This window comes from Chelmon rostratus, chromosome 11, assembly GCF_017976325.1.
Source record: "Chelmon rostratus isolate fCheRos1 chromosome 11, fCheRos1.pri, whole genome shotgun sequence".
In the NCBI taxonomy this organism is placed as follows: domain Eukaryota; kingdom Metazoa; phylum Chordata; class Actinopteri; order Chaetodontiformes; family Chaetodontidae; genus Chelmon; species Chelmon rostratus.
In genome coordinates, this window is record NC_055668.1 from 21482486 (window position 1) to 21506780 (window position 24295).

Consider the following 24295-nt stretch of genomic DNA (forward strand, 5'->3'; position numbering starts at 1 on the left):
AGTGAAGGAAAGACAGAGAAGGGGAGAAATGTTGCAGTTCAGACGATAAATCAGAGCAAGAGTGGAGTTTCCATCGTGTCATAAAAGTCAGCAGCGCTGTGGACTTGTGGTGGATGCATGCAGTTAATCTATTTTACAATGTTATGGCATTCTCTTTCTGCGTCTTTCATCTCCCATGCTCTCTCCATTACTTTATTTGCAACCTGAATTCTTTTCCACTTCCAAGTTACTCTTCGTCATCCCTCTTCTCCCTTTCTTATACAACCCAAATTCCCCCAAAAGTTGTGACACTGTGTAAAACATGAATAAAAACAGAATGCGACAGTTTTCTGAACTGTTCCTGAGTCCCTGTAGTCACATCCTTCATACAATCATGTGTTGACAAAGTGGTGAACCTCGCTCCATCCTCACTTGTGAACGACTGAGCCTTTCCTGGATGCTCCTTTCATACATCATGACACTATCACCTGTTACCAATCAACCTGTTTACCTGTGGAATGATCCAAACAGGTGTTTTTGGAGCGCTCCACAACTTTCCCAGTCTTTTTTTGCTCCTGTGCCAACTTGTTTGAAACTTGTTGAATTTGTACTGTTTATATGTCAAAAAGGATTAGCAAATTATCACATTCTGTTTATTTGTTTTTGACAGCATCCTATTTTAGTCTCTTTCCGATTAAAAATTACTTGGTGTTGAATGGCATATTTTACTCCATATTTTGGTTTTACTAGACATTTAAGGTATGACAGGGTCTTAGCTACTCACATTAACCTCCTTTAGGCAGCGACATCTTGCAAAAAAAGCAGCGATAAACCCAATGCACTACCTGCTGGATCCCAAATGACAGCTGGACGGAGTTAACACGAGGCTGCTGAACATGGTCGAGCAGTAGCAGTAGGAGTTGAGACCAAATCAAAGTGCAGGCCATTTATTGCCAACATGGTAATCACACACCTTTGCAGTATCAGTGTATTTGTGAGCTTGTTCTGATGTTTTCCCACCCTTATGTATTATTTTTTGCTGTAAAGTTTCCAAAACTTTCAAGGAATTGGGTTATATGCTAGATTACATGTATTAAAGACCGATGCATTCCTGCTATCCCTCTTTTTTGTTTGCATAAATGATACTAATGGCTCACAACTAGCATGATAATGAGTTCTAATGTAATGTTAAACTGGGAGAGACTCGAGTTTGCATTCTGTCTTTAAAGCTGCTCATCCTGTCTTTTCCTCTCCCTCTCTCGCTCCGGCTCACCCCACCAGGACAGCAGCAGGTGAGCAGAAGCTTCCTCTCTAAAGAGCCCCAGGCACACCTGCCTTGCCCAGAGTCAGACCAGAGCGAGCCCACGGCCAGATGCACACAGAGTGGAAACGAGGGGAGGGGTGATCCGCGGCCTGGAAATGTGAGGTGAGACAGAGAAAGCAAATCTGAGGAAAACAGGAGAGTGGCTGCGTACCCGTGGTCTTCAAAGCTGGAGTTCGCTGCAGGTTTCTTTTTAACTTTTAGGGCAAGAACAAACTTTCAATCAGACCCTTGGCTGGTAGTCTAAAAACACTTCACTGGCGAAACTGGTGTAAAAGCTCACATTCTTATGAGAGATTTTTCTGAGCACATCTAAGAGGAAAGACTCAGAAGAAGATTTATTTGTTCAGAACAGTAGACTAGAATTACATTTTCAGATATGTGTACATATAAAAGCTTGGCTCACCTTGTCTAGATCTACAGATGAAAGCAAAGTTGGACAGTTGGACCACTATTTTGGTCACCTGAGCCCCAAAAGACGTATGTTGGTCAAAAACAGCACCCTGGTTATGGGCCTCTTTAATTAGATAAGAGATTCAGACTAGACAAGAGATTGTTAATACTGCTACTGCTGGGGCCAGGAGGGGTAATTCTAATTACTTGAACTTTTTGGACTTAATTATGGTGAGGCAGGGGAAAATAAGATAAACATTGGTGGCACCACACTTAATCGGGACATATATTTGTGTTTTATCCACGTACCAATGAAAATATTATGTCTATGCCTGATTTGCCCCAGGGGTAGCATGTATGCAGTATATGAAATGGGACCCAGAATAGAACCCTGAGGGGCACCACAAAGGAGAGGAGCTAAGCATAACAGAGGAGGACCCGATCCTGACTGATCCTAACATAGTCAAGGAGATTTAGAGCGAAAACCACCTGAAATTTAACTGAAATCTTGTATAAAAATGGCATCTTAAATGACTTCAAGCAGAGGGATCCAGAGAGGAAGGAAGGGAAAACACCAGTAGACAAAGAGCTTTTATTGCTGGCTAAAATATCCCGACCAACTGTCTGAAATACTGCTTGTCTGTGTGCACAGCATACATGTATGTAGTAGTAATGCATATTTTAAAAACACATAATCCTCCAACATCGGGGCTCAGACGCAGGACTTCTGATTCTAATGATGTTAGTCCTGGAACTGAAGCTGAACTCATGCTTTTCTGCTCCGTATAAAAGCATCAGCAAAACACATAAATGCAAGAGTGAAAGTTTCGCTCAGAGATTTGGGACTCAGCTGGGGGGGAAATAAAAACTCTCTCTCCGTATATATACAAATTATTTACAATTTTTTAAAGTTAAGGTAATGAACTGTATGTTAAAGTAAGGCACTAATGGTCAATAATGTGCTTGCATGAATGTAAACAGAAGATAATAGTGTGTCTATGCTCGCACTGCCTCCCTGCACACAAACACACACACATTCCCCCTCCATGGTTACGGTGATGATTTAAGCAGCGTTTTCATGCCAGAAGAAACACAAGCTCTCACGAGCTGGCCATCCTGCCACCAATCAGGTCATCTGCCTCTTCACACACACACACATGCACACGCACATATATGTAAATCTTTGCACCGCAAACACACCCTCAGGCTCACACATGCGTGAACGTACGCCATCAGGCAAACAGTGTACATTACCTACACTCTCACATACACTCGGCGTGTACAGAAAGCACGTAGTGTGTACGCCCACACACCCACGCTCACATACTTCACGACACCTGCGCCGACATTCACATCGGGGTAATATGCTTTTCGAGCCGCAGTGGTGAAATGCGTGTGGCACCGTAGCGCTCTCTTTCTGGGAGTCTAAAGGCCACCAGGGATCTCAGTGAGGCTAAATGGCTGCTAGTAACAACTAGCACACTGTCAGCATGCAAACCTTAGGGACCTCATTATTTATAATAACACTGCATTGTAAATATATGAGGTATAAATAGGGACTTCTTGTTTAGGTTCTCCATCCCAGCACTGAAAATTCAGTTCAATAAAACAAGCAGCTCTGCGGCTTTCGGTGGAGCAGTTTAGCATTTTTTTTTACCATTGGCACCATTATCAAGAGTGAGTTTAGCAGTGATGTTAAAAAAGAATGTGCTGTTAAACTGTAGAAATAACCACTGAAGATTAACTTCATTGGAAATTTTGTCGTTTTGTGGTGTATTCTTCAAAATATAAATCAAGCTAATTCGGGATCGGTATTATTAATAGTAAATGTCAGGTTTTGGCCTTAAAAATTTAAAAAGCACCATTCGGCACCAACATTCACATGCATTACGCTACAGAGAGCAATCATAGGCTCTATGGGAATAGAGAAGAGTGGGAACGTATAACTCACAGCATGAGTTCAACAAAAAGTGTTTCATGAAGGCACTCCTCCTTTTAGCTGCCTGTTTATGTCTGTCTCTCGAATGTTGTACTTCAGATTTAGAATTACTTTAAGTGCCAAATACAATAAAAGTGCAGGAACCTGTCTCAGTGACACAGTGCCCAGTGACACACATGGTGCGGGGAAAATCAACCTCACATACGAGAGTATGGAGTTTCACATTGGTGAACTGCACCGTAAATTTCACTGACCGCTTTTCTCTTCATCCTCAAACGCTGTTTTGACTATGCAAAACAATGGGTGAAATTCAAGCACCACATAAGTCACATAAAACCGAAGAGCTGGTTTCTCGGCATTGCGTTTCTCTCTGTTTCGGTTCCAAGTCTGACCAGAGTTCTGGGTCTGATTTCGATCTCCCGGACTTTCAGTTTCAGGAGGTTGAAAAAAAAAGCTAAATACTGTACAAAAAACATTGCAACACGTAATCAGATACGCCATATGACATTTTCTTCCCCCGAACTCAAAGGGCACTCGCTCTCTCTCACACACACACACACTCGCACACGGACAGAAAAGCACTCACATGCACTCTCAAGCATGCAGACACAAAGCAAGCTACAGTAGCCTCGCACAAAATGCACACAGACAGAAACTTGTGTGCACAATAACGCACAACCGCATACGCTGTCTGCCCGCCGACCAGAAAGTCAGAGCCTTTTTCCGCGGACAATCCTTCACTGTTTCCTCCAGTCTCCTAATTGGCTTTACCCGGACCCAGCCCACAGACCTGAGTCAGAAACAATTAAAAACTCCATTTATATTCCTGCAGCGAGCGCGGGGGCTCCCACGGCGTGTGACTACACACATCAGCCCTCATCATCTGTGTGTGATTTTAAACTTCAGGCCTTTTTTCATATTTATTTGAACGTGGCCCGACTTGAAAGCTTTGCGGGCTGGACAGCGAAAAGTGCTTTTTGATCACACAAATAATCTGTAGCTTGTCCAACGTTGCCTTTCAAATAAATACCTGATTCAGAAAATATTAGCTTTCAGAGCAGCCTGTTTATTGTTTGAGTCTTCTGAGGCTTAAATTGACTAAGAAAACACTTTTGCTTTTACATCGCCATCAGTGATTCAAAAGGCCGGGATTTCACAAGGGGGCCTGACAGAGGTAATAACCACGTTTGGCAAATAAACAATCCCCCCAGTCTCCATCCTCCATCTCTCTGAATTGGCCCAACCCTGCACAGGACTGGAGCTTTCCAGACAGGTAATTACCTTCTGCCCTAACAGCCATTTTTAAAACATACCACAAATGTATAAATGACCACATACCAAGGAAAGAAAAAGAAATAAGTGAACAGCAAATTTCTGTTTTGGCCATGTAACCAAATCCAGCGTACGGACAGATTTTTATCAGAGTGCATTTAGTTTTTATTGGTAATGTGGCCAGAAGTGGGCTGCTTTAACGACAGGAGTGGATCTGAGATGGGATGTGGCATCATTTGCATCAGAGATTTAAGATTAAGCCGTCAGCATTAGAGCGGCGATGGCAATCAGAGTCTCCGGTGTTCCCTCTGGTTGTCACTTTGTAAAATGCAACCTGATGCACGGGCGGATCAAGGTGCTCATCATGCCGCATGTCAGAATTATCATCACCATCATTGTCTCAGGAGAGGATATTCACTTTGACTGCGCTGAACTACTTTTACTGTGTTTGAAGGACCTTAGTGGATTCTCTCTTTCTGCACCGGCCTTCTTGCTTCAACAATTTTGTCTCAGGTTCCTCTTGCAGATCTTAATCTCAATGACACTAAAAAAATAATTCTACCAGCTAATTAGCAATAAAGCTGTATTCAGTTATTTGTCTTTTCAACAGGCTACACAGGCGAGATGAACGGCAAAGAGACACAAAAGAGAAAGTAAGGAAGTAAGCATAGACAGAGATCACATAAAGTTGGTGTGTGTGTGTGTTTGTGTGTCTATAATATATGAGGTGTTTGTGGAGATGAGCCTTGCGTGCCAGGGGCCGCAGCAGGTGCAGTACATCTCTGGAGTGCCGTGTCCTAGTATGTGTTGGGTGGGCGGGTTGGTATCCTCCCTTCTCATCATCTCAGCTTTCTCCACCTCTCCTCCCTGTCGATATAAATAAAAACAGACAGCCCACCGCAGAGCGGCAGGGGTCCTCTGGAGCAAAGGAGACACATTTTGGGGGGACAGCGGGGGTCTTGCAGGGGGGTCGGTCTGAGATTTTCTGTGGTTATCTGAGGACACTTGAATACAGCGAGAGCGAATCATTTTAACCTGTTTAAAGTTGTTGGATGGTGAAGATTGAAATCAGCAGTTTATGGTATATTTCACACTCAGGCCTGTGATGTTCTAAACCAGGCATATCAAACTGATTCCATAAAGGGCAGTGTGGCTGCAGGTTTTCGTTCCGACCAAGGAGGAGCACATCAGGCCAACCAATCAACATCAAGGGATCACTTAGTGATCAGCTGAAGACTGAGATCATCTGATTAATTGATTCCAGCCTGGTGTGCTCCTCCTTGGTTGGAACTAAAACCTGCAGACACACGGCCCTTAATGGAATCAGTTTGACATGCCTGTTCTAAACACTAAACATGCTGTTCAGCAAAGCACAGAACAGGTTGTTTGTTAATGCGTTGTCCATTAGGGTCCAGCCAAGGTTAGGCAACTCAAATACTTGGTCCAGATTTGGGAAGGATCATAATCATGATGAAAGGAAACGAACACACAACCAAACCAGTCTTCAGGGTAAAAATCTAACATTTTCTAGCCCAACTATGATCCAAACCTCACGTTTTTTTACTCCCTAATCAAGCAGTTTGAACAGGCAACCAACACTAGTTTCATTCTGACGAGGTCAGACTCTGTACAGATATAAAGGAAGTCACATTTTTTCACATCCTGAAACCATTTAATTTAAAAAATGTGTGTTATTGACACAACTCAGACATGCGATGATGAAGCGGTGTAGTTGCTGCACTTGTCGCACACCGAGCCGCATGCCATGCAGCACAAACCATTGGAAATAATGGCAGTGGTGCTGCTGTCTTATCTGAAGGAGTCTCTACAGAATCACAATGAGCTTTATTGGCCAAGTGTCTGCACATACAAGGAATTTGACTGTGGTTTAAATTATTGCACTCAATGTGCTTGCACAGGAAAACGGACATACAGCCAAACTCTACAGTCTCTACAGCTGACAGGTCAAAACCAGGAAAACAAAGAGGCAGGAAGAACACCGGCAACAGGTGAACAAAACAGATTCCAGGCAGCCAAGGAGGGCTGAACATGACTCACAGGGAAGGCAGCCATGTTGTTAGCTTCCCTCTATATATACAAGGACTGATTGCTGATTAGGAGCAGCTGGGCGGGCAGGTAATGCAGTCAGGTGTTCCACAGAGGAGGCGGCCAGTGTGCAGGTGAGGAATGGCAGAAACTGGGTGGGAGACAATGGAAGGATGAAAGCGTCCGTGTGTGAAGCTGAAGAAGGCGGCGATGCAGGAGACACCATGACAGGTATTTGGCAAACTGTTTGTGCTGAGTGTGCCGAGGAGAGCTGTGGTGACGGACGGGGCTGTTTCTGTCGTGCCACGGCAGGAACGCACGAAAACATGTTGTTTTGCATGGCACTGTGCAGAATCGAATGGAGGGCTTGCAATGGAGGGATCAAGGGGCAAATGTGTGTTTTGGAGCATAACAAGAGCTTAAGAATGACGGAATGAGCAGCAGGACGGTTACTGTGTCACAATAACTACATTCAAAACTAATCTGCATGACCAGATTTTTTTCATGTCTTCTTATCCTGTAAGAGTGTTGAAATTCTGGTGTCTTCTACCTACTTTCTACTGTTTTTCAGTCTTCATGATGGTGCATATGTGGTTGCTTGAAAACGTGCAGGAAAGTGTCCTTTAAATCCTGTTTTGCAGATACTAACCAGGAATGGGAAGCACTTTCTCTGACTGGGCCTTCACCGATCACTGATTTCACTTAGCTGCATTACGTAATGCTCTCAGACGTGATTCCTTCGATGAAACCAAGACATATTTTACTCTGCTCCACCCTTCCCCGCCCCAGCATCTCCACTTTGCCTGTGGGAGTGCTGTTATGAACTGTCAGACTAGCAAAATCCCCTTTCTCCAGTCCGACATATCTCCCGCCATCTCCACTCCTCTTCCACCCCCCCTCACCTTCTCTTCCCTCCTCTTCCTCCCCATACCCTCCTCTGTCTCCCCTAGTAATGGATTACATGTCTCCGCTCAGCCTTTCCTGTCCTCAGTGAATCATGGGGCCGAAGCCAAGGGTGGACCTCGAGGGTGGGTGGGAACTCCAGCAAACCGAGGGGAAACTCCAGATATTGGGTTACTGTGTTCTTAGCTCCAGATATGATGGAGTGAGTGTGAGTCCGGGTGCATAGTGGTGCCTTTCAGTGTCCTCCGCATTCATAGCGCGGTGAGGTCGTTGTGGAAATGTAGGATGAATCTGTGGCGAGAGGGTGATGCTGGAAGGCCTCGAGAGAGAGAGATGCTAGCACTGATGCTATATATCTTGTACAGTGTGAAGTGCTTATGAAGTACATTTGTGTACATAACCTTTATATGGATGACACCTCATTTTGCACAATACAAGCAGCACTTTATTAAACCTTAAAAATCCATTATTATCTATTGCATGATTTGTCTATTTCACTAAAAAAAAGTGTTCTTGTTTTTGTTTTTTTACAGTGGAAAATGCAAGCACCATCTACCGTCATGTCAGATGCTAATTATTTGCTTTGTCTGTGCGCTGTTAGTCGTGTCTGCAGCGGCTGCCTGTGGTTGTCTCGGACAGAAGGACTTTGTTGGCTTTGTTCCGTCTTTGGCTGGGGCTCACCCCGCACATGTAGAGCCCCGAGCTAGATGCAGCGGTAAATTTGCTGGGCGGCGGTAAAATACTGTTACGGTGGAGCGAGGACAGCGCTGAAAGCTAGCATAGCTGTAGTTCATCAACTAACATCTTAACTCCCCTTTTTCATCCCTGTAAATCAGACCAGTCGGGGGCTTAAGTGCCTGGCACAGCCAAGGGACACACCAGTCAGACACTGTTGAGGAGGTGGGGGAGGGGGAGCGACTTGAGGAGACAGACTTGTTCCATTGCATAAAATACCCACACCGAGCCTGCTCTGGGGCATACTGCAGCATGAAAAACTGAGTTTTCCATGAGAACGCTGAACCATTTCTGCTTGAATGTCCTTAACAAAACGTCCCATAACCTTTTGAGAGAGTTCATCTCTAGTGTGCAGGATGAAACTACAGTTTATATCACAAACTAACAGATGAGATTATTATTAGTTTGACAAACAATCTGCATTTGCTTACTTTCATTCATACTTGAGTGTTTAAAATTAAGATTTTTTCTCTTTTTGCTCCTTCTCAGATTTCGAATATGTAAATGTTTATTTTGGAAATTGCGTGTGACTACGCCCCTGGCATGATGCGGTAAAATGAGCTAACTGGGTAAAGAAAAGACAGATGATTTCACGTGTCCTCGCGCACAGAGAGACGCTCATGTGTCCAAACGATGACATGTTTGATCACGACAGCTGCCGTAGTGTCTGAACGAGCACTCTGCTGCTACATGATCACTCGCAGTAAGGTTCCTTTGTACTGTAGAAACAGATGGTACGGTGACACGGAATAACATGCAAGTTGATTATTGGCCCAGTCGCACTTGAGAAAGTTGGAAATTGGAAGCAGTTTTATGTGCAGACACACACACAGCATCTACTAAATGCCAGCATGGAGTGTGTGCCATCCCAGTGTGCTTATAGCCGCCTGTATGTGACCAAACTACAGACAAAATAATAATAATGAGAATAAAAACCATGCCACTGCAGGATGCCATTGTGTATTTCCACCAATTTTCATTAAATATAATCGCCAATAATGTAATCTTAATATGGCATCCTCTGGATATATTGCCTGGGCATGAAGTCAGCCAGGAATTGCTTTTAAAAACACTTTTATTACAGTCTTTCTGAGTCAGACGTCAGCTCACTCCCTAACATAGTGTCTATTTCAGCTGTTGAAAGGAGGTCTGGGTTTGAAGCACAGACCTTTTGGCAGGTCTGCAGCTCACATTAATAAACAGCAGAGGAGTTTCTTTCTGTCAGCTTCGCATATATCTTAAAAGTAAGAATAAAGCCAAAATAATGACTTTAATATCATTGTTAATGCGCCGCAGTTGATGCACTGGGTCGGCGTGACACAGACATCAGCTTAGCTTCAGAGTTATAACTCCAGTTACGGACCCTGATCCAAGCTCTTCGTCACTGTAATGATTTTTAAATTATTTTCCCTTCAGACAGTGAAAGGACAAAATAAGTCACTTTGCAGTCTCCTGAATGCATCGTGTTGGGTGAAGGTCACCAAAATGAGCCAAATGAAGATCATTTTCATAAGATTTCTCTTTAATTTATTAATGTGATGATTAAAAAAAGTGCTATTGTGGGTCTAATAATGTAACCATCTCCATGTTTGTGAATGCTTGCAGCTAGATGGTTGCTTTTCACTATTCAGACATGCAACACCATGGCTTCGAACTCATGCGCTAAGACCCGCCCTGCAGCTAGCACGCTCAGTTTTAATTGGCCACCTGTGTGAGGAGCCATGCTCGATTCCACACACAGGTTTGACGCATCCACCTGTATAAAGGTTGTCTGTTGTGCTGCTTGGAATTAATGAAGCTCGCCACGTTCCTTCCCAACTTCAAATGGACAGAAACCGTCTGAAGTGCCAAAATCTCTGGAACAGAGAGGCCTTAACGAGCTCAGAGTTGCCGTTTTCACCTGACTCTCCACTATTTACTACCTGTGGAACATGTGAAATAATTAGCCGGCTTTCTCAGAGGGAGCCACGGCCTTTTCATCAGAGAGGTAGGAGAGGTTGCATCACCTGATTGCGCCCTGCAGCTGTAGTAAACCTCCGTCACTCTTTAAAGATGATAGTCTGGTAAAGGACATACTGTATGAGTAATGGCTGTCATTACATAATACAGTACATTATCACTGGCATTATAAGGGGTTCTTGTACGAAGCCGCACATGGTAACAGGACATTTCTTTACCTGCTGCAGCGTTGATTCATTGTTACTCCTGCAAGAAAGAAACAGCTTATGAATAAAGATCAAATTAAATTACTCTCTTACTGATTAAACAAGATGTGCTTGATGTTTCTAAATTATTATATTATTATGTCTTGGTGTGGCTCCACTTTAGCCTCTAGTATCTTGTCATTTGAATACATTAAATTAACACATAATTGTAAATCCTTTTATCTCCTTTGATTCTATTTGATGCTTATTGTTCAATCTGTGACATCAATGACAAAAAATCAACCAATTAAAATCTTAGAATAATGATGAATATAAATTTGTGGTAGTGTTAGCCAGTCAAGATAAAATGTACTAAACAAAATGCTGAAATGTAGTTTTTGTACTATTTGACAATGTTACAGTGAATTTATCGAGATAAAGCCACCATACAAATAAATTAAATAGTGCAGTATTTCGAAAAACAATAATCTGTCTCCCTTTTTATACAGATGTACTTTAGAGATTTTTTTTCCTCTTCAGGCAAGAAGTCAGGAAAGACAGGACTGAAGTGGAAGCACTCCTGCAGCACGTAGTGTACATAAAAACAACATTTAAGAGAGAGTCAGACTAGAACCAAAAGCCTTGTCAGTAACTTTGGAAGGCTGTAAAGAGGACGGTAATGAATTGTGTTTTCCAACTTCACTTTGTCTTGCGAAGGCATGCCGCACCTTTACGAGGCAAACGCTCACTTTCTCCCCTTCATTTCCCAGATTAACTGGGCCGCACGTTAAAGTCTTGGCTTGATGTCAACGACTCTGTAAAATGAATGAAATCAAGTAAATTGAGTTGGATTTTCAACATCTGTCCTCTACAAAACGAACAAATAAAATCCCTGCAGGAGTAAATTAGCTTTTCTAAAAATTGTCCAGCCCACTCTTTGGAATTAAAAGCGAGATACTGAAGGTAGCCGAACAACAACAGCTAATGCTCTTCTCTACAAAGACAGCCTGGATTTCTAGTTTTCAACACCAACAATACAGTGTTATAAACTGTGTTTTATTACAAGTGTTAAAGCAAAATAGAAATAAGAATGTCATCTTCAAACATCCACAAAACTCTGTGCTTCAGCAAAGCGCGGAGAGCGGGTTCAGCGCTCCTGCTCAGGTCTGGTATTCCCCCCTGACCACCATGGCCTTCATACAGTCTTATTGTGAAGAATGTGCGGTGTGCGAAGCCCTGATGTTTCCTGTGCGCCGCGACCGGTTAAACAGACAGATGCGTAGCTGTAGTAAATGAGGTGTTGAAGGAAGAAAGCCTTCATGTTCCTCTCTCCCCTACTTTCCACCACTGACACATTAGGTCCTCCTTCGCTTTCCTCCTCCACTTCTCGCACTTGATGATCTTGCTGTCGTGCTCAATCTTTAATGCCTTTTCTCATTCGCTCTCATTGCCTGCGGAGACTAGAAGCAACCTGGTCAACGTGTTTGATGCTGAAATTAGGTCTACCGGCTATTAGCTTACACCTACAAACTTTCAAAGTTAGTCTCATATTATGTGCTATTATTGCTTTTAAACAAAAATACAATAAACCAGTAAAACGAGTGGCTTATTAACGCTGCTACATTCTGAGCTTTATTATTCCTGGAGTCTTTTCTTTTTTAAAAAAAAAAAAATTGAATCAATAGAGAGAACTGGATGGCTATGAATGGCTGGATTAAACGCCTCATTCGTTCTGAAGTTGCTAAGTAAAATGTTTTTCATTACACAGAATCACGTCGTTAGAGAAACGGGGGAGCGTGGAAACGGGATTGGCTGTTGATGGTGACGGTGAGAAGTTAAGCCGCTGTGAACATTTCTGGGCAAGTCTTCCTGCCTGTAGTTAATGAATGATTAGGTTTTCACCCAGCGTCTCTATCGTATGTGATCATTCTCTAGAAACATGTTCTGTGCTTCACCACTCGTTACATGGAGATCCATACATTACCCTTTATTCCACTGTGCCATTTTGAATAAGTCTGTTAGCTAGAATGAATATAACATAAAATAGCCACCTGGTACCTCTTCCTTCCTCATATGGAAGGTCTGCTGTTTGCCTTTTACAGAAGACATTTATTAGAATATTGTCATCAATGAACATTATTATTTTTTTTTTCTTTTGTCTGGCTCCGGTTAAGAGTTTTGGATTTGCTCCAAACCTGCGTTTTTCCCTCAACCTTCTCTTTACTGGCCAGAGGTCCACACAAGACCTTCAAGCTTTTAATATAGAGAGGACGAATGTTCCCAATGTTCTGGTGTGAGTGTGAACGTTTGATTGAAACAAGGTGGCATGCACTGGATTTAACCCCCTGAAAGGTGCGTCAGTTCAACTTCTCCCCTAATTTGACTAATCAGAGTTTGGCCTGTCACAATGGCCTCCAGAGCCAGAACAGCCTGAGAAATATGTGCCTTGAGTGGCCTAATGACACTTTACACGTAATAAACTTGCTCTTGGACACCATTTACCGCTACAGGGAGCCGGTCTGAGAATTTGACACGACTTTTACAAGGCCCGCGGTAGTTAACTTTCTCTAAACTGCTTCAGCCCCGGGTGAAAATTATCCTGATTATTCATCCTTTGTGCATGTGAATTGTCAATGCAGCGTGCACAGCTAATGGCTGATGAAGAAACAGGATATTGATTCAATGCTGTACGCTGTTTTATGAATTGTAGATCCACTGTGAGCCACATATTGCTCTTGTTTTGTGTTAATGGTTGTGATTTGTGGATCTACAGCAAATACCACTTTTGCATGCCTATGAGGAAGTACAAAGTTTATTTCTGGAAAATTCTGCAGGAAATAAAGCTGCATGAGAGTATTCATAATGCAACAATTGCAGCTTTTTGGAAAACTGTAGCACTGAAAATGCATGCAAATGAAACAAAAAACAAAAAACAATTTAACTATTCCATTTAGGGAATCATACAACTTTATCGAACAGTTTGTATTTTGTATCTATATGGTAAAAAAAGTTTGTACTTTGGCAAATATGGCTACTGTTATGTATTATCTCCACAGTATATTAAAGGCGGGTGGAATTCTTGCGTGGTTTTGTGATTTAGTGTGGTGATACATGTGTATTTTTCCAAAGAAATGTTGTCTATTGCAGCTTAAACTGTAATAATGATCCTGATGACAAAGAGCATGAGAACGGCAAACAGAGAAGGAGAGAAAGAGTGAAAGTGACAGAGGGGAAGAATCGAGTGCACGGGAAAATTGACCCCCCAAAAAGCTGCCATTGTCGATGATGGATTCCTCCCTAATCGAAACAGTTTGCCCAGTCGCCCAGCTGGGCTTCATGTGCTTTTGATTACTCTCCGCCATTTAGTTCCACAAAATTACATGCTGCCTAATGGTCTTTTAATGGTTATAGGTTTCTCTGCTCTTTAATGAGCCTGCACCAGTTGGTTGCTAATGCCCTATGGAAATTTGGCAAACGTCCAGTGTGGTTAAGTATATTTCCCTCCAGTTTACAACTTTGTTGTGTGAAATCACAAACAAGGAGGTCGGGAGTGAGATGTGGAAATGCGGCGGCTCGTGCTTCTCCTGTTGGCTTGCTTTGCTTTACTGCGGAGGCGATCCACGCAGCTCCATAATTGTGCTATTAGGCATTTGATTGTTTGCACTCTCACGCTCCCTGCAATTTTTCTGAGGTGATAATGTGGCAACTATTCCGTCTTTACACACACATGTGCAACACACATTCACTTCAGTGGTAAACAGCATCAAGGATAGCCAAACGCCTCAACTCTGTAACTGGGCGTGCATGCTGGGAGGCCCTCGGGTGTCTTAGTGGGTCAAGTGGTCAAGGTGAGAGAGTTCACCCCCCTGAACTGACCTTAATCATCACCGCAGCCATTACTGATGTGTTTGTGTGATTTTTTTTATCTCCACGGCACGTCTGTTTTTGTGTCCTCATGTGCGTGTATCTGTGTGTGTGTGTGTGTGTGTGTGTTTGTGTCTTAATGGGGACGTTAGCAGCTGCTTTTTGATGAGTGCCTGTTTACTGGACCTAATTAAGCAGAAAATGGCCACACATCTCCCCTGCTAAAGTAGGACCCCAAACAGATGGCCTGAGGACCCGAGAGGCCGTCTGACACCTTGCCATCCAGCCTGGATGGCCACTCACCAGCCAGTCAAATAAAAAAACCAAAACAAAAAACAGGCCAGCTCACAGTGTCCCTCCCAATACCATCCCACTTGAAACAAGGTCATTATCATTGCAAAAGTTCCTATGTGATAAAAGCGGTTTGCCATATCAATAGATAGATTTCAACTCAATGCTATAAACACATCTGATATGATCTACACTTGTCAGGGCTTTGGGGAGAACATACTGTGCACATTTCCACTGAAAAGTTGTGAGGCTAAACGTCTGTTTTTTGTCTTCCGCCATTCACTCATCTCTTGGGGTTATTCCCCTCTTTAAGCCTTTCTTCAGGATTTGACAGGTCTTGGGCAAAAACAAACTGCCCGACTGCCTCGAGGAGGAACTCTGGGATACGTCCTCTGCTTTGTTATTCTTCATATTGCTTTATCTGTCTGGAGTTTGACAGAGGCTTACCTGAGGGGACGTGCAGGACTTCTGCTGAAACTAAACGGATCACGGAAGCAGCTCGCTACACGCCTCGCTGATGAAGACATCACCACATAGCTATGCGAAGGGAGAGATGAATCCCCAGACCGCAGGCACCGTCATGTTTTAGTTGTTTTAACTATTACAACAGTGAACTGAGGAGGCACTCATGAACTGTACTCAACTCTTCTGGTACTCTGTTGGCTTCACTACCAGCAATACTTCTATTATTATCTTTTTATTACCACCACTGCTGCGACTGCTTCTTCTAAAACCTTTACAAGGCTGCTACCTCGAGTAAAAACACTTGCTGATATCACTCCTGACATCCTTCCTGATGAAATATACTCTGCTTCCAGGTGAATCATCACCGTCTATGGAAATATCAAAGTGCTGCACGTCCTTCACAGGTTGCAAGCCATGACTTCTTTGGATTGTCCAAAGGGGGGGCGTGCTCTGGAACCCCACTGTGACTGTGTGTTAGTGTGAGTGCATGTATATGTGCATGCATGCGTGTGTGAGTACGTAAGAGGGAGGTGTAATAGTACTCTAGAGGGCAGCAAGAGACCATGTGGGATGAGTTGTGGCTCCAGGATTTTTGCAATGGGGCTGAGGGTGGGGGGGAAGGGCTGAGTGATGTGTGAGGGTGGCAACCTATTTTGGTGTGCGTGCACATGACACAGAATTTATTGATTCAAAAAATAGAAATTAATTAAATCTGTGTGATAGACAGCAGGCCTAATCACAACTCAGCATGTTTGAGACGGAAATAAATGAGAGCCAAAAAAAAGGTCAAATGATTGTCAATGAAGAGTCAATATTTGTTAGTGATTGAAATCAATTTTGATGGCTATTAATGACCCGCTTCTGTTTTTGATTAACTCTTACAGTTAGAAAATGACTGTAGTGAGCAAAGCATACACTAAAACAGCAGTTTATGTAGCATGTGCCAGATCAATCCATGGATCAGATGTGATGAATAGGCTTACATTCCATGTTAGTCCACGAAAATCACCTTCATACAGTTTTACAGCATGTCGATAATAAGAGCTGAACTCTATTACAGGATTGTCCCCTGTCATCGCAGTCCCAGAGTAGACCGAGGAGGGCCAGAAACCCGACTCTGCTGTTTGTGAGTCCAGGGACAAACAAGCAGGATTAGCCTTGGAATGATAAGGCCGCCGAACATTGTGAACCCGCGCAAACAGTCTTCGAGTCTGTATCCCCTGCCGACAACATGCTATGTTTTAACATTATGTTCCTACACTGTGTGCATGCTATATATCACCGTATCAAAGAGGCTTTGAATACACCGGGCGACATCAGGCCTACACACAGGCAGTCAGGGGGGCACATGAAGCTAAAGGCACATGACCGTGTGCTAGTTTTAAAAGAAAATGGGCTGCTGATAGCACCACAAGACAGCAATAGCTTTAAATTGTTCAAGAAATCATATTCGGAACATGTGCAACATCTGTTTAATTACTTTTCATGGATAGTAGAGTGACATTTCTGATTGCAATAAGCTGATACAAGCACAGCAAACAAGCAGTGAAGTGTATATCCATAGCGATTACTTCAAGTATACAAGCCTGATTCCAAAAAAAGTTGGACCGCTGTGTAAAACATAAATAAAACAGGATGTGATCATTTGCTAATCCTTTTTGACATAAACTCAACTGGAAACAGCAGAAAGACGTTATTTTCGATGTCTGACCTCATCAGCTTTGTTGGTTTTTGTAAATATCTGCTTATTCTGAATTTGATGCAGCAACACGTTTCAAACGAGTTGGGACAGGAGCAGCAAAAGACTGGGGAAGATGTGGAACGCTCCAAAAACACCTGTATGGATCATTCCACAGGTAAACAGGTTGATTGGTAACAGGTGATAGTATCATGATTGGGTAAGGCTGGAAAGGCTCAGTCGCTCACAAGCGAGGATGGAGCGAGGTTCACCACTTTGTGAACACATGATTGTAAAGGATTTTACTACATGAGCTCAGGAACACTTTGTCAGTAACCACAGTTTGTTTGCAAATGACTGGGTTGTGTTTTTATTTACGCTTTACGCGGCTTTATGCAGCTCAATGCTTTTGGACTCCGGGTTTGTGCATCTAAACTGTCCTGGTGTAAACGCTGCCGCTGCTGCACCGGCCATCTCACAAGTGCAACAACGCCAAACATAACTGACTATATTTGGGAGAAAAATGGGTCAGTGACACATGGCGAGACAACAGCCGGGGTTTGGCAAACGCTGTTGCCATAAACAGGGTGATCAGTGTGTAAATGTCACCAGTCTTGGGAGCAGCACTGGGCTTTTAATTTGTTAGCTTTTATTACCTATCAGAGAGACAAGATGCCTGTTATGTGCTGCCAAATGCACTCGACATGCACTAACGGCCCTTGACCTTTTATATCAGAGTTTACAGCATGGAAAACCCAGCCACACAGCCCATACACAGGCATTAGGATATACAGTAGCCCATAACTTGACATATAATAAATGTATGCCCTGTCAAAGGCCAATCTGGGGCCCTGTTAAACATCTCAATTTAGGATTCAGAGCCAGAGTAAAAGGGTGTTTGGTGAACAGTGTCAACCTTGCTGTCAGAGTGTATGTGTGTGCACTTCATGAACTCTTGTGAACTCTTGTAACTGTCTGCGCTGCCTAAATATATTTAGTGTTGTATGTAGACAAACACTTAAACATGAGACAAAAAGGTGTATGTAACTTACAATACAGCCATAACAGTCAGAGATATTGGTACAATGAGGATATTAAATGTCTTCTTTATTCCTTCCTGCAATGCACGACCACAGATTTACACGCTAACATGCTGTACGTGGTTAAAACCAATGGAAAAAGATGTATTAGCGCCGTGGATTTAGACATATTCCCCGCTGAGAATCTATTACAGTTGCACACAGTCAAGCACACGAGCGATGCTCATTTCATTTTACAGGCACAAATTGAGCAGAGTCAAGCAGAACAATGAAATTATGTCATATATTTATTCACACACATGCACGTTAGGCATATGAATAAAAAGCAAATAAGACAGATCTAATTTCAAGAACATCAGTGCGCAGCAGCAACTTTCTTGGATGCGCTTTAGATTACGTCGGGGCTCTCTTATTAAATAATAGATCTTAGCAGCCCCAAACTCTGATTGTACATCTTTTTTTTTCTCTATTTGATTTGATAAGTTGCTCAGCTAAATTTAGATTCCTTGTAATCAAGTCTCGCTAACCTTATTACATACTTGCGGATGAGCCGAGGTACAGCTTTCATCTCATGACCATCAACTCCTAAAGCTAATGTTGTGTTGATTCCTCCTACGAATGAAGCTGTTTGTTTGATGCCTTTTAAAATCATCATTTAACACTAAAAATGACCAGTCTTGAGAAAATTATACAGATGTTTACTCATCAAGATTTACAAATCCCTTCACTTGATCATTTGCCTAAACTCATCAAGTAATTTCTTGTTAGTGCTCAGATGTAATCTCTGCTATCATGAGCGTGTCAGAGCCTTTACAAATTGGTCTTTCAGCATATTCCTCCGTCCATCCATCTAATTCGAGACTTAACTTGCATGTGCTACTTTTCAACAAACCATTAATAACTTGTTGTGTCAGTATGTGCTAGTAAACACATAATACTCTTGAAAAGTGACACAAATGCGTGCTATCTGAAAGCAGACACACGGAGCGTCGGAAAAACGACACCTTGTGTTTTAAGAGTGTGTCCCGATTTAGCAAGATGCTGTCTGCAGCGGCTTTATGGGCTGAATGCTGTCCGTCTGAATCACCCCTTTTAGTTAGAAGGGCCATTAACAGCTAATGCTATCCAGTGCTAAACTGTGCAGGAGGTAATGAAACCTTGGAGTCACGACACTTATCTCCCTCCGCAGTTACAGCTCCAACATGGCTGCCAGCCCGGCATCGTATGGCCTGGGAGGAAATCAAGACAGTGTGAGATATCCGCGTCTCATACTCTTCTCACAGATAGCAGTGAGTTTAAACGCCGCCATCTCGTACCTTGGTGAGAGGCGGTCTAGTTGGCCCGAGCAGGTATGCCTGGCACCGCGTCCCATCGTGTCAGGGGCTGCAGCGGTTACACTTTCACCCATTTGTCTTGCAGCACATGGAGCTGTGAAGGCGACATAGCGACAGACGTCGCAGCGGGGCTGCAGGGTCAGCGCTGTCGCTGGACAAATGGATGGAAGAAGAGATGAGTAATGGAGTAATAATGATGATAATATTAATACAGCTTTACAGAGTGCATATCTAAAACAGGAAAGGAGAACAACAAGAATAGTAATCATCTGTGTGTCACACATCTTAGATTAGCCATGCCTGGCGCTGTTACTGGGGCCCAAACCAGTCCGGAGCAGATAAAACCGGTTGCTGCTCCTTCGATGGTCTGCAGCGAGGTCACGAATTATGGAAGCGGACCACACAAAAACTCGGAGCTTAGTGAGCATTTCTGATAAGCTGCACTGCTAAGGCTGGTCAAGAAACATTTCCAGAACTAGCTCGTGGCACTTTTCCGGTTTGTGTTTGTGTTTTTTGGCTGAAAAGATTGTAGATACACCAGAACATATAAAACCATCAGATGCAATCAAAGACTAGTGACCATCACGAGCTGTTGGGTTAAGATGAAATCTGTTTTAGATCCCCTGTGTCAGGCTGCCTGTCGCCTTTATCGAACATAAGCTTATAGGTCAGACATAATAGTTATTTAAATCGGATCATTTTTGTTTCTAAAGCTAAACTTCTTTTTAAACTTTTTTTTAAACCGATTTTAAAAACTTTTGTGAGCATAAAGGTGTAAATAATGTGCACAGGAGGATGCAGGATACAAAGATACAAACACTATGGATCATATATATAATGTTTAAATAAAAGTCCATCGTGTCGTGATTCATCAGCCCGCCCACACAGTCTGACAGATTAAAACTCTGCACCACTGAAAGCGGTTTCATTTCAGCGTCGGCCTGCTGGCTCAGCGCTTCGACCGGTCCGGAGAGGTGTTAAAGAGGCAAAGCAGATCTGTGCTGCCGTGAGTTACATGAGCTCTGGTACTTAGTGCGGCTGAGGATTTGGATGTAAGTAGGAGCAGAATGATCCAGGGCACGGGGTGATGACTCAAGGTGGATTTGTGGCACAGAAAATAGTTTATGTTCATCCTCCAGGTGTTAGTTCAGGATTCCAACCAGTTTCAGGAACGAGGCTTAAGAGCTAGCGACAGATTGCCTTTTCCTTTTTTAGGCACGAGTGATTATTTGTTGACGTGTTTCTGAACACTATATATCACTTTGCTTTGTCATTTCATCACAGTTCAAGACAAATAAAAACCAGGACACTGAATATTCCTCCCATTCAGATTTATGGTGCTACACAATATCTCAGCAATTACACCAGGACCCCATATTTCACTAATTAGGACTCAGAAGAACAGAAGGGCCCGATGTTAATACATGTAATGTGAATGCAATTAACTGTTCCATACACCAATATTTATGATATTTACTGAAACTAAAAATTGATTTATTTTTATTGGTTTGCCACTTTTGTAGAAGCTCCTTCAACAGCTTCGTCACAACGTGTTGTGCTTTGGCACGAGGCAACAGCAAGACAGGTGGCAGGAAGTTATTTCAATAATTAGTAATAATATCATCAGCTCCCACCCCTGCTAGTCTCACACACACACACACACACAGACACTTCTTCATGGCAACACATGCTGATCACCGCTCATGGGCTGTCAGGGCATCCCAGCATGCAGTTAGGAAGTCTAAAATAGGCCGCTGCACAGCTGGGGCTGCAGGAATGGAGGGAGAAGCAGATCACCGGCCAGTCCCGGTTTGCAAGCGCTCATGCCGAAGCTGGCCGGTGCGGCTGTCGTGCTTCATGTGGTGTCTTCCTGGGCTGATTCATGCAGAACTGCGCTCTCAGTTCCCTGGCAGCGATCAAGGACAGACGCTGGCTCACTGATCAAGGGCACAAGGTAGCCTTCATCGGGTGCCTGACAATGTTGCACCTGTCTAATGGTTATGTACAGCCTATGCCTTTGATCAACGTGGGCTATTGTTAGTTACTGTAACTCCTGCTGAGTAATTCATTTGCTTGTCTTGTAATGAAAGGAATGACACTGGCCCTTATTGCATCCCACTGGGAAGGAGTGCACAGTATAGCTTAACTAAGTAGATATGAAAAAGAAAAAAGAATTTGTACAATATGACACTGACGAGTGAAGTAAAGAACAAATAATTAAGAAAATCTGTTGTTTAAATCAGCTGCCTCTTTTCAGTTAAGGTAAAGCTAAACCAAACGTTGTTTTCCTCTGTTGTCATATTTTCTCATTTCCTCTTGTGAATTCCAGTATTCCCACTTCGCTCCTTGACTGGAGCTTTGAATCAGTGACTTTAACACAGCAGCACTCTATTGATTTAACCCAGAGAGTGGCGGCGGCGGCGGCGGTGGTGGTGGCTGGGGAGAACTTTTTTTTGACACTTTTTGATTTTCCGCTTCAAGATGTGGTATAATTTAGCCAGCGACTTCAACAAAGGAGACAGTTTGTTTGAGTTAAAGAAATTACAATGGAACAATTAAAATAAATCTCGAGCTGAACTTCCATTAACCTCGGCTTGGTTTGGGTTTCAGCTCTCCGGGCCTGGAGGACGGAGGCCCTTCATTTGATTTATATCATCCTCCTCTTTGCCTGAGCTAGAAGAAGGGGAAAAATTACATAGTTTCACTAAAAAAGTGCAGATTAAGTCCCCTCCTCTTCTCTGATGGGGGGAAATCTTTCCTCCCTGCCTCAAAACTTCCATTAGTTTGTGCTGTAAATCTACCGACTGCAGATTAGATCAGCAGCGGCTGGAGGGATAGTTGTTTTGGTCTGTGTTGCTCTTTCAGTTGACAAAAAATGTCGAAAGCCCAAAGTCTACAGCTCTATATTCCCCTGAAAAAACATTAAAACATCTTTTCTGCTCAGCTGCAATTGTTTGTGTTTCTGCCTTCTGCTTATTTTTTCATTCTCAGGTCAGTTAAGGGTTTAGCACAAGACTCAGCTTGGTTTATCCAAAAGTGGGAGACTGCATTTACTTGTTTTTAAAGCTACAATACATTTTGATTCCACAAACTTCCATTATAATAATGTGTTGTAGGATATGAGTGTTTCATCTGCAGAAAGCTATATTTTCATGAAACTGATAAATCAAAACTCAAATCTGTTCACAGGAAGAACAAACGATAATTCCCACAAGAGGCTGAATTTAGATCTAAGCACAGCCTGGTTCGCTGCATGGATCACATGGCGTAATTAAGCAAGAAATAGCTTTAAACACACAACAGTTCAAGCAGTTATTTCCTGCTGTCATTTAGAGCCATCAGAGAACAAAGTCGCTCTGCTCAAATTAAAGCAGAAAGTCTAAAAGCACGATGGCTTTTCGCCTTCCGGTGATCACTATGAGAAACTCAAAACAAATGTCACTCCGGATAAGATTGCCAGCTACATGTCTAAAGGGCAAATGTAAAATGTAGTTCATCCACCTTTTTATATGTCTGTATCAGTGTTTAAATCAACTGTGTTTATGTTTGGAAGGCCACACTGATGTGGTCAGAGGCCGCTCTTTTGGGAAGCTGGCTCCTGTGATTGCTGCGTACTGACGTAGACTCCGCTCTGTTGGTTCATGTTTCAGCCCCGAAGGCCAAAGTGGCAGGTCTGTGTCGAAACACATAAACACTCACATGCTGACACACAACATGGAGGAGCGCACATCTTCAAACGCGAACACAGAGGGGCGCGCACACACACACACACTGACCACGGGGAAAGAAGTGTCATCAGAGTTGGTCTCTAATTTAGGAAGGCTGAGTAATAAGTAAATGAGCATGTTTACTTGTCTGTCAGTGCGTTCCCAGGCGAGAATAACAGCATTGAATTAGTGCAAACAACTGCGCTGATGGCTTCATGTGCCAGTGGCTCTGACGCTGTTTGCTCTCACTGCACAGTTTGAATTTTGTGAAGGTTTTTCTCACTGCAGCGGGGGAGAGGATATCGATATGTGCATTAAATTACAGAAATGTAGATTTGTTTGACTGCTGTAGATGGCAGTTTGATGTTAAATCATACAACAGATCTGCAGCACAGACACAGTTTCATCCCTACGAACTGACATGTTACAGATTCCTCCAGTTAAAAGAATAAACAAGTAAAATAATGCAAAAACTGTGCAAAGCATGTGTGTATTCGTAAAATCATTTCAAAAGTTATGTTCAATGACACAAGTTTCAAAAATAAATACATTGTTTTACTTAATTACAATTCTGAAAGTAAAAGAAACCTTCAAAATGCTTTTTCACAATGCCTTTAAATATTAGTTCAACATCTCTGACTTGACACTTGGTTCAACTTTCAACATAAATTCCCAATGTTAATCTCCCGTAACTGATAATTGTGCGGATCCAGTGCTTTTGTTTATTTTGGAAAGTGTTGCCTCCATCATGCTGCCAGACAATTCATCATTAATAATTCCCCCAGCTCTGACGCGTCAGCCTGGAAACAGCCTTGTGTTGTCATATATATGAAACAAACTGTATGCTGTACTTGGTGTGTGTGTGTGTACTTTGTGTGTGTGTGTGGGGGCGTGCGTGTGTGTGTCTCGCAGGTGCAGTCAGAGTACAGTGTTGGCCCACATGCAGTGAATGGAGTTGTGATTCAACACAGTTAGTCAAAGATGCAAATGCAATAAATCAACATTACCTACGGTGCCCTTATCTGTGATCAGCCACCTGTCTGTCTTCTGCACCTCTGCGCTCGGTTACAAGCAGCAGTAACACCTGCAGTAGTGCTGATGCAACAGTAACGTCTGCTACTGTTGCTGTTGCTGTTCCCACCAAGACAACCCAGTCTCATCGGAATTTGATTTAGTACAGTATA